Genomic DNA, 14,441 nt, shown 5'->3' on the forward strand with positions numbered 1-14,441 from the left:
AGTGTGATTAATATTTGAATGAGTATTGGAACAAGAAGTTATAGTAATTGAATAAGAAAGTCAAGAGAAAGTAAAGACACTAGTTAGAATTTTAAGGATGAATACTATTATTACTAGGTTAGTAATAAGAGTTGAAATCGATTTAAATGGGTTAATAGTAATTATATAGTTGTACCTATAAGTATATTTTTTGTACTATTTTATATTTTTTAAAGGTCAACTCGGCGAGTGAAAAGGGTGACTTAGACGAAGGCGTGGGAGTTATTCGACAAAATGCCAAAAAACAGTTATAAATAGATTGATATTTTTTTTACGATTAGTAGATCCTTCTATATATTCTGTCGAACCTCCTTGAGAAGAGATCGACAGAATGCGAGGCCATTATACGATTGATAGACTCTTTTATGTGTTTTTATCTATGTTTTAGAGTAGAAAAATTGACGGAAGGTGGTAGTTCTGTCAAACCTCCGAGAAAAGTTCGACAGAACGCCCGAGAGAGGTCAACGCAGGATTCATGTATGTATATTTTTCGGTATGTTTTTATAGATAAACTTCCTGAGATATACAGGCCATTCTGTTTTCAGCCGAGAGGCGTTCGACAGAATGTCAAAATGAAGTCGGGGTAGAGTAAGTTGAGATGTGATCATGTCAATGCCTATACTTTTTATATGGTTTGTAAAGTTAAACGTTATATGAATGAAGGATGTATCATCGAACATAAGATGCCCGATGGACTACCATAGTTTTCTTTCTCTCTCTCCGTCTCTCTTTCTCCCTCTCTTTCGGTTATTCTTCCTCTCGCACCCTTTCTTTCTCTCCGTCCCTCTCTCTTTCTCCCCCTCTCGCGGTTATTCTCTATCTGTCCTTTTCTTTTTCTCTTTTCCTCTCCCGGTTTCGTTTACTCTGTATCTGTATCGCGTTCAAACTTCATCTCTCTCTCGCTTTTTCTTTCTATCGGTTAATCTTCCTTTTGATCTTGCTAAGTCTCTCGCTCCCTCCCAGTTTCTGTCTTTCGGTGATTCTTTGTCCCTTTTTTCCCTTTCCCTCTTTTTCCGGTCTCTTATTTTTCGCCCTCAATCTCGCTTACACTCTCCCTCGGTCAATCTTTCTTTCTCTTTCTCTCTCTCGGTCAACCTTTCAATCTCATTCTCTCTTTCTCTCTCGTTCTCTCTTTCTCTCTCTCGCTCTCTTGCTCTACTTCCCCCTCTCTCTCTCTCTCTCGCTCTCGTGCTCTCTTTCTCTCTCACGTCTCTTGCTCTCTTTCTCTCTCTATTTCTCACCCTTGCTCTGTTGCTCGATATTCAAACCTTACGTAGTTTTTGAAATTTGAGAATATGGAACTTGAAAAGAAAATAAATTCAGAGAGTATATTTTTTAAAATGAGGGAACAAGGAATTAGAATTCAATAAATAAATTTATAAGACCTAAGTTATGAAACGAATAAAATCATAATGCGCGAGTTCTGGGGTGAGAAGCACTCTGCTTTGAAAGGTCGAACGCCAAGCTGTAATCGATTTTCTCTCTCTTTCAGCTGGTCTTGCCGTTGGTCGTGCAAACAGTTTCTGCCCTTTTATCGGAAGAGAAATAATGTAATTCACGACCATGAACGAGACTCCCAGGCGATCGACCAGATCTGACAGATCGGATCGCGATCCGAGCAATCCGTTCTCCATGCCAGCCGCGAAAATAACGGCACAGAGATTCCACCCAGTCGCTGGATCCCGAATGACTCGGTTCCTCGTTTGCTCTCTCTTATGGTAGTGGTATAATCTCCCTCTCTTATTCTCTTTTCTCCCCTATTCTTTTAGTTTCCCAGCGTTCTCTTACTCTGCAGCTCTCCATGGATAGGCGCGGAAGCAGCGATCCTACACCTTCGGCAGACACAGTAAGGATCTTAATCCTGTTCTTTTCTATCTTGAATTGTCCTCAAGGCTTAATCCTGTTTATTAGTACTCTGTTTATTTTCTATTTGTGTTTGAGTCAGGTTGGATGTTAGTTAACATCACATCCTGAAGGGGGAGTGTTGTGGACTGAGTCAATGTGGGTCCCACATAGTGGAAAACCCTGCTTATGTTCACGACAGAACGCTTGTTGAGAATATGGAAAAATATTGTTTCTTCCGCCGCCTCACTCTCCTCTCTTCCTTCTGCTTCTTCCTGCTTCTTCTTCCTTTCCCTTCTCTCCAGAATCTCAGGGTGCTGTCTTCTTTCCTTGTCCTACATTCTTTTTCTTTCTTTATTTCCTCTCTCTCTCTCTCCTCTCAACACTCCTCTTTCAAAATCGCACTCTCTCTCTTGGTCTCGCCATCTCGCTCACCCTCTCACTCTCGCCCTCTCATATTATCTCCATCTTGCACGATCTCAGGCTTACTCTCCCTATCTCTTTCTCCCACTCTCCCCCTTTTACTGTCTTGCTCTCATCCTCTCCTTGTTTCCCTCTCTCACTCTCACCCTCTATCACTCTCGCATTATGTCCCTCTCACCCTCCTCCCTCTCTCCCCTTCTCATTATTTCCCTTTTACTGTCTTACACTCTCATTCTCTCCCTCTCTCCTCTCTCTCTCTCTCTCTCTATCATTACCAAACACTACTTCTGCACCTGAGCTGACATTCACATGGAGTCTAGTTTGATGCAATGAGTTTACCAAGTCAACCTGACATTGAATTTCACCTTCAATAGTCAACATGACCGACGGGGGACCGGACTGGACCGAGACCGGACTGGACCGAGACCGAGACCCGACCGAACTTCAGGCGTAGGTTTAGGTTTTTGACAAAACCGGACCGTGACAGAGAGATTTTCGGGGAGGCGGGAAAGAGCTTCAACTGGCCAAGCCTTATTCCTCTGAGCCTGAGCGTAAGTTGCGGGACAGCGTGAGAGGCAGAGCGTCACCCTGGCACTTACCGTGGATTGCTCAACCGTCCTCTCGCCCATGGAGGCCATTGCTCTATTCTCTAAAGCCGGCTCCAGAGAAAGAATATGCTCCGTTCTTGAAAACGGTTGACTGCCGACGGCGAGCACAAGGACGAATCTGCTATTGCGAATTCGATTTCGATTGCGGGGGAAGATTCGTTCACAGCAAAGGCCGTTCAAGTCGAGAACCGATCGCCGCGGGAAATTCGAGCCGAGCATGATTTGATCTCGACGGAGAATGGGGAGAAAAAATCGACCCGAATCCGGACATGGAACGAAGAATTGCGGGGAAATTTGCCGCCGCGAAAATTTCTTTTTCCTCGAACTAGAAGAGGTGGAAAGGAAGACAACAGAAGCGGAGATCTCGCGCGAGAAAAAAATGTCGCTTCTGTTGGTTGTTTTGTCCTTCATGAAACTATGACGGTTGAAATTCAATGTATACATCATTGCAGAGATTAGTCTATGAATCAATTATAGAATGTTTGTTATTTCAAGAAAATGTTTGTTATTTCTTGGTCAATCATCCTCTCTCTCTTTCCCTCTTTTGATTTCTTGGTCAATCTTCCTCTCGCACTCTCTCTCTCTTTCGATTTCTCGGTCAATCTTCCTCTCGCTCTTTCTCTCTTTCGATTTCTCGGTCAATCTTCCTCTCGCTCTTTCTCTCTTTCGATTTCTCGGTCAATCAATCCTCTCGCTCTTTCTCTCTTTCGATTTCTCGGTCAATCAATCCTCTCGCTCTCTCCCTCTTTTGATTTCTGGGTCAATCTTCCTCTTGCTCTCTCTCTCTCTTTCTGTCGATTTCTCGGTCAATATTTCTCTCGCTCTCCCTCTCTCTTTCAATTTCTTGGTCAATCTTCCTCTCCCTCTCGCTCCCTTTTGATTTCTCGGTCAATCATCCTCTCGCTCTCTCTCTTTTTCGGCGTCTCGGTCAATCATCCTCTCGCTCTCTCTCTCTCTTTCGATTCCTCGGTCAATCATCCTCGCTCTCCCTCTCTCTCTCTCTCTCTCTCTCTCTCTCTCTCTCTCTCTCTCTCTCTCTCTCTCTCTCTCTCTCTCTCTCGCTCACTCCCCCTCCCGCTCTCTCTCTCTCTCTCTCTCCCTCTCTCTCTCTTTCTCTGTCGGTCAATCCTCCTCTCGCTCTCTCTCTCTTTCTCTGTCGGTCAATCCTCCTCTTGCTCTCTCTCTCTCTCTCTCCCTCTCTCTCTCTCTTTCTCTGTCGGTTAATCCTCCTCTCGCTCTCTCTCTCTTTCTCTGTCTGTCTCTCCTCCTCTTGCTCTCTCTCTCTCTCTCTCCCTCTCTCTCTCTCTTTCTCTGTCGGTTAATCCTCCTCTCGCTCTCTCTCTCTTTCTCTGTCGGTCAATCCTCCTCTTGCTCTCTCTCTCTCTCTCTCTCTCTCTCTCTCTCTCTCTCTCTTTCTCTCGCGCGCTCTCTCTCTCTCTCTCTCTTTCTCTGTCGGTCAATCCTCCTCTCGCTTTCTCTCTCTTTCTCTGTCGGTCAATCCTACTCTTGCTCTCTCTCTCTCTCTCTCTCTTTCTCTGTCGGTCAATCCTCCTCTCGCTCTCTCTCTCTCTCTCTCTCTCTCTCTCTCTCTCTCTCTCTCTCTCTCTCTCTCTCTCTCTCTCTCTCTCTCTCTCTCTCTCTCTCTCTCTCTCTCTCTCTCGGTCAATCCACCTCTCGCTCTCTCTCTCTCTCTCTCTCTCTCTCTTTCTCTGTCGGTAATCCTCCTCTCGCTCTCTCTCTCTCTCTCTCTCTTTCTCTCTCTCGGAGAATTTTTTTCTTGCTCTCTTTGTCTCTCTCTCTCTCGCTCTCTCTCTCTCTTTCTCTCTCTCGGTGAATCTTTTTCTTGCTCTCTTTCTCTCTTTCTCGCTATCGGTCTCTCTCTTTCTCTCTCTCGGTGAATCTTTTTCTCGCTCTCTTTCTCTCTCTCTTGCGCTCGGTCTTTCTTCTTCGCACTCAGTCTCGCTTACTTTTCTCTGTGTCAGTCTACCTCTCGCTGTCTTTTCCTCTTTCTCTCTTGGTTTATTTTGTCTCGCTGTCGCAAGTTTTCTCTACTTTTCGGTTGTTAGCTCCTGAAGAGTTAAACGAGATCCTCTGGTGGATACTAAGACCGCCCAATTAGAGATAGGTAGGGACATCAAAGAATGAACAAGAAATTAAAACTTCCAACGTTTTCTGTAGTTCATTTCAACGAACAGTAAAGGGTATATTTATAAGCCCAAATGATTGTTACAGGGGAAAACAAACTTTACCCCTCGTTCCGCGTGTCCCAAACAGAGAGAACACAACCGTTGGCCATGATCGAACGGTCCAGTTTTTTCCTGAAAAAATAAACTAAAAACGAAGTGGTTAAGTTCGGTGTTTCTGGCGATCTTTCTTCCGATTGATATTCCGATGGTCAGATAAATGCTGCCTTCATCCTTATCTCTCTTTCTCAATGTCTCTCCCTGTAAGCACAAAGGCTCTCAAGGAACGACCTGCTTCAAGCCAAGCCACACAGAGATGGAGGGAGAACCAAGAACAAAAGCACACACTTAAGGAAAGAAGAAAACACACAGCGTATTTTTGCACACACACAGCATCCTTCACAGGAGCATTTAAACGAACACAAGTCTAAAGATAGCAGTTACAACCGTCGGGCCCCACTTCCTCAGACGTGGCTTTGTGGATGCCGTCATAACTCCACAGATCCGACGGCTGCGACTTAATCCTGCACGAAATAGGAAACTAAACGTTGGATTTGGAATCTACGGTGAGGATCACTCTATCAATCTCCTCCTTGATCCGAGCCTGCTTTCACCGGCGAGATCCCAATCTGTTTGCGGAGCTCCTCAAATCTTCTAACACTGAGAGGTTTGGTGAGTATGTCCGCGAGTTGATTGTCAGTGCATACATGCTTCAACTGCACCTTCTTTTCTTCAACCAGGTTTCTGATGAAATGGTAGCGGACATCAATGTGTTTCGTTCGCCCATGATGAACCGGATTTCGGCTGATTTCAATCGCCGACTTGTTGTCAATACACATCTCGAACTTTTGTTGATGCTTACCAAGGAGTTCGCTCATGAAGCGACTAATCCAAACTCCCTGACAAGCTGCTGCAGTGGCAGATATATACTCGGCCTCGCAGGATGACAAAGCTATCACAGGTTGCTTGCAGCAGTTCCAGACAATCGGTTTAGATCCATAAAAGAAAATTAGTCCAGATGTGCTCTTCCGGTCATCCACATCACCTGCGTAATCATTGTCACAATATCCGATTACCTTACACACTTCCTCGTGTTTATACACCAGTCCGAGATCGATGGAGCCTTTCACATATCTCAAGATTCTCTTGGCAGCTGACATATGAGTTGAGCTCGGTCTATTCATGAACCTGCTCAGGTAACTGACAGAAAAACTAAGTCGGGCCGAGTGAGTGTTAGATACCTCAAGCACCCAATTAGCTTTCTGAACAGTGTAGGATCCACCTCGTCCCCTTCTTCTTCTCTGCTTAATTTCAGTCGAAACTCCATGGGTGTCTTGGATGAGTTACAATTCTGCATATTAAACTCATCAAGAATTTTTAAAGCATATAAACTTTGGGATATCCTGATCTCGGAATTCCTCTGTTGCACTTCAATGCCCAGATATGAACTGAGCAAACCAAAGTCAGTCATGTCAAACAATGTTTCCATGGAATGTTTGAACTTGTTAATATCTTCAGCACTTGATCCGGTGATGATTAAATCATCCACATAGACTCCCACCAAAAAAGTGTTTTGATTTACTGATGAGATATACACTGCATGATCACTTGTGCTCCTTCTGAACCCAATTCTGGTCAACGCCTCATCCAGTTTTGAGTTCCACGCCCTTGGGGCTTGTTTGAGCCCGTATAGTGCCTTTTTGAGCTTAAGGACATAATCTTCTTTGCCTTTTATCACAAAGCCTTCTGGTTGAACCACATAGATTTCTTCCTTGATTTCACCATTCAAGAAAGCTGATTTAACATCCAAGTGATGTAATTTCCACTTAGATTGAGCTGCTAGAGCCATGAGGATTCTAATAGATTCTAGTCTCGCAACTGGTGAGAACACTTCATCAAAGTCGACTCCCTTCCTTTGACTATAGCCTTTTGCCACCAATCGTGCTTTATGCCTGGTTACTTCTCCTTCAGAGTTTCTTTTGATTCTAAACACCCACTTTACTCCAATTGGCTTGCACTTCATAGTTGGCTTCACTAGTTCCCATGTGGAGTTATTTTCAATGGCTGTTATTTCCTCATTCATAGCCTTTCTCCATACTTCACTCTGAGCTGCTGCTGTGTATGATGAAGGCTCGTCACTTGAAAGAAAACAAGATTCATCATTTACCACTTCTTCAGTTGTTTCATAGATAGACTTAATGGAGTGCATCCTTTCAGATTGTTCTTCTTCATCAGAGGGGTGATCTCGATCAATGTCTTCAAGCTGGGGCATGATTTCATTTGAATCTTCAGCAGCTGTGGAAGATTCAAACAATGAGTTATTTACTGGAATAAAAGTAAGATTGAAATCATCCCTCGCTTGTTGACCAAAATCCCATTTCTCTGTTTCTTCAAAGATGACATCTCTACTGATAACCACTTTGAATGTACTTGGATCCAAACACCTGTATGCTTTAGTACCCAGTTCATAGCCAATAAATATCATGACACTGCTTCTGTCATCAAGCTTGCCTGATTTCTTCGTGTGCTTGACATGGGCAATTGATCCAAATACACGAAGATGCTCCACGTTTGGCTTTCTTCCACACCACATTTCATAAGGAGTTGTACCTTGGAGACTTTTGTTGGATGATCTGTTGAGAACATACACACACGTGTTAACTGCTTCTGCCCACAGCTCCAGAGGCAATTGTTCCTCTTTCAGCATGCATCTGACAAGGGACATGATGGTTCTGTTCCTCCTTTCTACAACTCCATTTTGCTGCGGGGAGTATGGAGCAGTGAGGTGTCGCTTTATCCCATTTGCATCACATAACAGCTTAAACTCTTCAGAGTTGAATTCACCTCCACGATCTGTTCTGAGACATTTCACTTTTTCACCACATTCTGATTCCGCAAGACTTATGAATCTTTTGAAAGCACTGAATGCCTCTGATTTTTCTTTCAGAAAGGCCACCCACATTAAACGTGAGAAATCATCAACAAGCAATGGGAAGTACCTGCTGCCCCCGATTGTTGATGGTTGAATAGGTCCACATAAGTCACCATGTAGCAGCTCCAGTCTTTTAGTGGCTCGAAAAGATGAGGACTTTGCAAAGGAGTTTCGAATTTGCTTTCCAGCAACACAAGTCCTGCATAATTTATCAGAAAAATGAACTGGTGGTAAGCCCATAACCATGCTGCTTCTTCTCATATCATCTATTCTTCGAAAATTTTGATGACACAATCTGGAATGCCACAGCCACACTTGCTTCTCTTTTTCCTGTGTTAACTGGCAGATTTCGGAAACAAATAATTTTAGGACATACATACTGCCACACGTCTTCTTTACTCTAGCAAATAGCTTGCCCACATCATCGGTTATGGTAAGAAAGCCTCCACTTAAGGAGCACTTGAATTCAGCTTCGTCCAGTTTTCCCAAACTAAGGATATTAGCCCTGAGATCTGGCACATATAGCACTTCTTCTAGCTTTAACACATCACCATCTGAATTGTGAACAAAGACAGAGCCTTTCCCTTCAAATTTGATGGACGAGCCATCCCCAAATTTCACCAAACCACAGTGATTCTCATCCAAAGAGTGGAAGAAAGATTTCTTACACGTCATATGAGAGCTTGCGCCTGTGTCAAGATACCAAACTTGGCTTTCCTCCGTGGTTTCTTGCAAAAAACCGGTCTCAGTGAACATCATAAGCAACTTTGATTCCTCCACTGTTATATTTGCAGCCTCTTCACGAACTCTTGGCTTCTTTTCATTCGTGCACTCATCTGCAAAATGCCCAAATTTTTGACAGTTATAGCACCGCACCTTTGATTTATCAAACGGTTTCTTCTCTTCATCTTGTTTCTGGTCTTCATTTTGGGAATTTTTGCTTCTGCCTCGACCTCTGCCTCTACCCCTTCCGCGTCCTCGTCCTCTTGAGGTCTGTCCTTCGGAAGGTTTGGTTTTCTTCATATGATTCATAGCTCTAGTTAACAGTGCCTGCTCTTCTTCCCTTGCATCTCGTTCAGCAAGACGCATCTCGTGGATCTTGAGAGATCCAATAGCTTCCACAAGTGACATGGTGTCCATATCACCGAATTGCTCCAGAGTGAGCGTAAGCGTATCGTACCTGGGGGGCATGGAACGAAACAGCTTTCTCACAGCTTCTCGATCTTCAATGTTGTCACCACATTGCCTTAGCTCGAACACTGTTCTTGTGAATTTGTCAGTGAAATCACCGATCTTATCCTCCTTCTTCATGGTAAGATTCTCGAACTCTCGACGCAAGCCTTGAGCTCTGGACTGGGCGAGCCGATCAATCCCCACATGGAACGATCTGATGATATCCAGCTGCACTCCTGATGCTTCTGGAATCGCAGCAAGCATGGCAGAAAGAGCCAGCCTGTCTTTCTGTCGATTCGTCTCCGCTCCGGCTACAACATCCCACAGATTCTGGGCGTCGAGATGCACCTCCATCCTCATAGCCCAGTGCCGGTAGTTTGTCGCTGAGAGCTGCGTCAGCGGTGTTGGAACAACGACCTCGAGTTTCCTCGTCGAGTCGTCGATCGTGTTCTTCTCTCCTTGAGTTGATGGTTCTCCACGCTTCGGCATTGCGACAGGTCCTTGGAATCAGACTGGCTCTGATACCACTTGTAAGCACAAAGGCTCTCAAGGAACGACCTGCTTCAAGCCAAGCCACACAGAGACGGAGGGAGAACCAAGAACAAAAGCACACACTTAAGGAAAGAAGAAAACACACAGCGTATTTCGCACACACACAGCATCCTTCACAGGAGCATTTAAATGAACACAAGTCTAAAGATAGCAGTTACAACCGTCGGGCCCCACTTCCTCAGACGTGGCTTTGTGGATGCCGCCATAACTCCACAGATCCGACGGCTGCGACTTAATCCTGCACAAAATAGGAAACTAAACGTTGGATTTGGAATCTACGGTGAGGATCACTCTATCACTCCCATGGTGCCTTTCTCTCTCTTTCGCTCTCTCTCCGTTCCTTTCTATGTCTTTCTAGATCTTTCTCATTGATCCTGAGCGTGGGGTTTTCGTTGGAGACTGGCGTAAAGCTTTCGATGTTTCTTACCCAAGGTGATATGGTAGGTCGATCTGCCTACCTATCGCGCCGATGGTTCTTTCATCTCGTGCAAAAGTCTCTGGAGCGACCCCGCCACTCCAGAAGACTATCGCCAGAGATGTTCGCCATATATAATGGATATGATGTCTTAATTTAGTTATTTTGAATCTCGTGGGAAAACTTCAGAGGGTTCCTATTCCAGAGGGCCTATTTCTGATTTTTTTGCATTGCCAGGAGTTATTGAAGATGTAAAGGCTCCAGAACAGGGAGATCCGCCTACTGGGTTCATCAATCAGTCAAACAGCTTTTTTAGCAAACCGAATAGCTTTATTTTATCATCCGGGTTAGGACACCAAACCCATGTTGAGAATACGGTTCAACGATCAGAACAATCGAAATTCCCATCTCCCTCTATGAATGAGGATGTTTAACATCCGCTGATATTCAAAGGTTCTTATTGAAATTCAGATTATTTTTTTGATTATTTCAGTTTTTTCGTTATTTGCATCGTAATGGGCATCACTATACCAATCGTCTTATCTTCTTTTGCTAAATGTCGGATCGGAAGATATTTGCCTAATTGGGTCTCGGCCGTACTAATAGAAGGTGTTTTAATCACCATCTCAGTCTTCTCCTCTTTCCATATGATCTTACGTCCATCTTCATCTTCTTTTTTGTGTAAGTGCAGACTCGGACGACAACGTTTGTCAGAGTGTAGGGTACGACGCCTTGGTCTGGTACATGGCAGGTGCGTATATATCTTCTCTTTCTCCTGGTTTCTCTCTCTCACTCGACCCTCCTCTCTTTCTCATGATCGCTCTCCCTCGTGTTCCCTCTTCTTCTTGCTCTCTATTGCGCTCTCTTTTATTGCTCTCTTGTTCTCTATTTTTCTTGTTCTCTCTTGTTCTCTATTTTTGTTGCTCTCTCTTTTTTTTCTCTCTAGTTCTCTCGTTCTCTCGTTTTTCTTGCTCTCTCTTGCTCTCTATTTTTCTTGCTCTCTCTTTTTTTTTACCACTTGTTTTCTCTTTTTCTTGCTCTCTTGTTCTCTCTTTTTCTTGCTCTCTCTTTTTTTTACCAAGTTTTCTCTCGTTTTCTTGCTCTCTTGTTCTCTCTTTTTCTTGCTCTCTATTGTTCTCTCTTTTTCTTGCTCTCTCTTTTTTTTACCAAGTTTTCTCTCGTTTTCTTGCTCTCTTGTTCTCTCTTTTTCTTGCTCTCTATTGTTCTCTCTTTTTCTTGCTCTCTTGTTCTCTCTTTTTCTTGCTCTCTATTGCTCTCTCTTTTTCTTGCTCTCTATTGTTCTCTCTTTTTCTTGCTCTCTACTGTTTTCTCTTTTGTTCTCTCTTTTTCTTGCTCTCTTGTTCTCTCTTTTTCTTGCTCTCTATTGTTTTCTCTTTTGTTCTCTCTTTTTCTTGCTCTCTTGTTCTCTCTTTTTCTTGCTCTCTTGTTCTCCCTTTTTGTTTCTCTCTATTGTTCTCTCTTTTTCTTGCTCTCTCGTGTTCTGTCTTTTTCTTGCTCTCTCTCGTTCCCTCAATTTCTTGCTCTCCCTCGCTTTCTCTTCTTTGGCATCTGTTGCTGTATTTCGCTTTCTCTTATTTGGACTTTGTTGCTGTACCTCGCTTTCTCTCCGTTGATCTCTGTTGCTGTATCTCGGTTTCTTTCTCTCTCCTCTCCCTGTCTCTCGGTCAATATTTCTCTCGCTCTCTAGTCTTCGTCTTTTTCTCTCTCTGTCTCGCTTACTCTCTCTCTCAGTCAGTCTTCCTCTCGCTATTTGTCTTTATCTTTCTCTTGCTCTCTGTCCCGCTTACTCTCTCTAACGTTCAATCTTGCTCTCGCTCTCTGTCTTTATCTTTTTCTTTCTCCCTGTCTCGCTTACTCACTCTTTCAGTCAATCTTCCTTTCGTACTCTCTCTCTTTTTCTCTCTCGGTCTCGCGTACTCTCTCTTTCTCTCGGTCTCTCTTTTTCTCTCTCTCTCTCGCGCGTACTCTCTCTTTCTCTCGGTCTCTCTCTTTTTCTCTCTCTCGGTCAATCTTTCTCTCGCATTTCTCTCTTTGTCTCTCTAGGTCTCGCTTATTCTCTCTCTCTCTCAGCCTCTCTTTCTCCCTCTCTTTAGGTCCGTCTTTGTCTCGCTGTCTCTCTTTCTCTTTCTTTCTGATGCTCTCTTTCTCTCTCACTCACTCCGCTCTCCGTCTCTCTTTCTCAACTTCTTTCGCTCTCTCTCTTTCACTTGCTGTCTCGCTCTTTCTCTCATTCTCTCTCTCTCTCTTGCTCTCTTGGTCTCTCGCCTTTCTCTCTTTCGGTCTCTGTTGCTCTATCTCTCTCTCTCGATCTTTCTCTCTCCGTCTCTCTTGGTCAATCTTTCTCTCGCTTTTCTCTCTCTGTCTCTCTAGGTCTCGCTTACTCTCTCTCTCTCTCAGCCTCTCTTAATCCCTCTCTCAAGGTTTATCTGTCTCGCTGTCTCTCTTTCTCTCTCTCTGTGTCGCGTACTTTCTCTCTCTCGGTCAGTCTTCCTTTCATTCTCTCTCTCCCTCTTTCTCTCTCTCGATCTGCTGAGCCCGTCTCTCCGTCTCCTATCTCTCTCGCTGTGAACCTTTCTCTCGCTCTCTCTTTCTTGCACTCTCTTTCTCTCTTTCTCGCACTCGGTCTCTCTCTTTCTCGCTCTCGGTGGATCTTTCACTTGCTCTCTCTTTCCATGAATATGTCCCTCGTTCTCTCTGTTTCTTTCTTTCTCGCTCTCGGAGAATCTTTTTCATGGTCTCCCGCTCTTTCTGTCTCTCGGTATGGCTTAATCTCCCTCTCACTCTCTCTTGCTCACTTTCTCTTTCTTTTTCGGTTTACTTCCTCTCAATGTCAACTGTCTTTCTCTCTCTCGATCTCTTTATTTCTCACAATTGGACTCCCTCTCAGTCTCTATGTCTTTCTAGATCTCTCCCTCTTTGATTATCGCACAGTCAAATATCGAGCTAGGACTCTTGCTCGCATCTGGCGTGTGTCGGTCTCAATGTTCAGGGCAAAACACTGAGCAGCCTTGATCTCTTGCAGCGGAAGCTTTGCAAATGCTTAACATCGCATAGAAGGGGTTAGAGGAGATGGTGGGGATGCAGCCCCATCAGGGAATAGGGTCTTTGCATTAATATCATAAAATAGTACATCATTGTTGGGACCCTTACATGGGGGAAGACGAGGGGTGATACAATGAACGAGACGAGGCGGCTTGCGCCAGAGTACTGTCACTGCACCGCCTCGAGGCCGGCGTTCCGCTCGCGCATGCCCGCTCTGCAGCTACACAAGTGCGCCGGGCCGGGCGCCGTGCGCCCGCATGCGTGGCGATCACACACGCCACCCGTGCCTTGATGATCACACACGCCACCCCTGCCTTGACGATCACACCCGCCACCGGCACCCATGTCAACATCCTCGCATTCAGTCTGCACGACGCTACCACATTCGACGCCCCCGAGCTGAGCGCTACGCGCCCAACACTACCCGCGGGAGCGCTACACGCCCTCTATGCCATCTTGGCGCTCTCAATGCGCCACATGCCTTAGTCTCCTTGCGGGATGTCTCCCGGCCCCCACGCCCCGCACACGCAATGCGCGCGCTGCCCGCGCGGCCGCTGTGCGGCACCCCGCACAATGCCGCATACTGCACCCGCGGCACGCCGCCCGGCTTGCGCGTCTCGCACCCGCGCGCTTCCTGCTCTCGCCCGACGCTTGGCGCTTTCGTGTAGCATTGGCGCCCGTGCGTGGTGCTTGGCATTGGCACGCGCACACACACACCTATCAGCCCACGCAAACCGTACCTGATCCGTTCCGCCCTGGGCGTGGATAAGCACATGCACCGTTTGTAGTGTATCACCACGTACAGGGGAGATGGCCTGAAAGATCAGGTATTTGGGCATCTCTACCCATAATGACTCAGTCCTTTAATGTCGTGAGCCGAAAATGCAGACACGCCCTCCCAATAAGCACGCAGGCCGCTAGACAAGAAGTGCCGCCTAGTTAGGGGCCTAGCACGCCCCTGCCGTGTAAACTTGTCGACGCCCTCGTGGACACCTGCTGCTTCGCTTCATATGCTCGCAGTAGATCCTCGAACTACAATAAGTCTGAGTCGCGTTCCCAGGTGGCTGATTCCGGTGGTCTATTCTTCCACTTAATTAGGTACACAATCTTGTGATAGCAACCGTGACGCCGAAATGCGCCCGCACATTCGGCTGCGCACGCTGGGGCTAGTTCCTCGCCACGTCTTCGGGATCTGGTATATGTTTCTTCAG

The 14,441-nt window shown here is 45.5% G+C and overlaps 1 long non-coding RNA gene across 1 annotated transcript; it reads left to right on the forward strand.

The window, feature by feature from the left end:
- The first annotated feature begins 10,043 nt into the window (after positions 1–10,043).
- Positions 10,044–13,562, forward strand: LOC144706930 (uncharacterized). Its single transcript, XR_013582346.1, has 4 exons — positions 10,044–10,620; positions 10,739–10,776; positions 10,859–10,918; positions 13,211–13,562. It is a non-coding gene; the product is annotated as an uncharacterized LOC144706930 (long non-coding RNA).
- Positions 13,563–14,441: the final 879 nt, after the last annotated feature.

This window comes from Wolffia australiana, chromosome 8, assembly GCF_029677425.1.
Source record: "Wolffia australiana isolate 7733 chromosome 8, ASM2967742v1".
Taxonomy (NCBI): Eukaryota; Viridiplantae; Streptophyta; class Magnoliopsida; order Alismatales; family Araceae; genus Wolffia; species Wolffia australiana.